Genomic DNA, 1,497 nt, shown 5'->3' on the forward strand with positions numbered 1-1,497 from the left:
ATGCACCCCTAACATACACAAGTACACAAAAATTTTCTTGAGAAAATAAAAACATACACTAATTTTTACATATTTGTTAAAATAAAGTCACCATGTCATGATTTTATGTTATGTATAATTTGTGAAAATAAACTCCTCCACTCCCCCTGAGCTACTATTTCCATCTGAAGAAATTCATCACTCCCAACCAAAAACAACCAATCAGAAACAGGAGGAGAGTCTTAGCGCTGTCAATCAATTTACCATTACAGGAAAACCATTTATCCACTGTCATCGGTGTCCATGATAACTAATCTCAACATTCATGACAGGTTCCGTTAGCTGTAGCGTAGCCAAACGCAAGAGATCTGGGAGAAGTGGGATGAGCAGCACCACAAGAGTTTGTGATTGACACACTAACACCTGCCTCCTGGTTCTGACTGTTTGAATCCAGTTAGCACTGGCTAACAGAAGAGCTACATGTTTTTTCCACACATTATCTCTCATGCAATATCAGGACACAGTGACAGCTTCAACAAATATGTAAAAAAACTGTATCATAAGTTACATAGTGCTGCGTTAGACATTATTAGAAAGATACAACAAAACATTATGTCTATGTTATTGTAGAAAACACCACACATTTCTTAATTTAAACTAAAGGTTTAACAGGTTGAGTAAAACAAAAACAAATGTACACACCTATTCTAAAGATGCCTAGTTGCTTGCCAGGAAAAGTTCAGGAGTGTCTGGATGCAGCTGTTGAAGAGAGAAAACAAAATAACTATACAAGGAGAAAAACATATAAACACCAAAACATGCAAGTCTTCCAATGATTAAATCAATAATTTGTTGTTTTTTTTTAACAATTAAATGAAATCATTTGTTCTGACAACAAATTTAGAACAGTACTAGTTATATAGTTTTTAAGCTAAGCTACAATAACCGATAATGAGTTTGCAAGCATGCATTTTTGTTTATTTTTGCAAAAGTCACTTATTTACTCTCAGTGATGTTTATTCCTATTTCAGAAACAGGAAAATCAACTACCTGTATGAACAATCCACTGACTTACAATTTATGAGGCAAGAAGCTTCTGACCCACTGTAACAGTTTATCAACCTAACCTAATCTCAACATGCCTGATTAGAGCACCGAACATGCAACAAATTTAACGCTAACTGAAACACGAGCCGTCCCCACCCCAGTCTTAAGGTCGTCCCCTCGAACGGTTTCCCTCCGCCCCCATTACGTTCGTTCGTCCGTCCTTCCTTCCCCTGGTCTAACGGCTGCTCCCGCCCCCACCACCACCACCACCTCTAACTACCCCCTACTCCAGGCGACATTTCCCATATTCTAAAACCCCAAACTTGACATCGAAAGTATATTTACCGAAGTTAAATGGCCACCTGCTTTTATGTTAACAACCGGGACATCAAATCATGTTTAGCAAATAAGTGATCCTTGAGAATAGGGACAAAACAGGTCCTATGGATAAAGCACAAAATTTGAATAAAA

General features: G+C 37.7%; 1 protein-coding gene and 1 long non-coding RNA gene across 3 annotated transcripts in view; both read right to left on the reverse strand.

Moving 5' to 3' along the window:
• Positions 1 to 1,431, reverse strand: part of LOC107834943 (uncharacterized) — a 2,839-nt gene extending 1,408 nt beyond the window's left edge. Inside the window, exon 1 of the long non-coding RNA XR_001660778.1 lies at positions 682 to 1,431. This is a non-coding gene — a long non-coding RNA (uncharacterized LOC107834943). The remainder of the gene's footprint in view (positions 1 to 681) is intronic.
• The window catches only part of LOC103131866 (phospholipid phosphatase-related protein type 4-like), a 27,051-nt gene that overhangs the window by 15,780 nt on the left and 9,774 nt on the right, over positions 1 to 1,497 (reverse strand). The gene's annotated exons all lie outside the window — the stretch shown is intronic.

This window comes from Poecilia formosa, unplaced genomic scaffold (assembly GCF_000485575.1).
Source record: "Poecilia formosa unplaced genomic scaffold, Poecilia_formosa-5.1.2 Scaffold862, whole genome shotgun sequence".
Classification (NCBI taxonomy): domain Eukaryota; kingdom Metazoa; phylum Chordata; class Actinopteri; order Cyprinodontiformes; family Poeciliidae; genus Poecilia; species Poecilia formosa.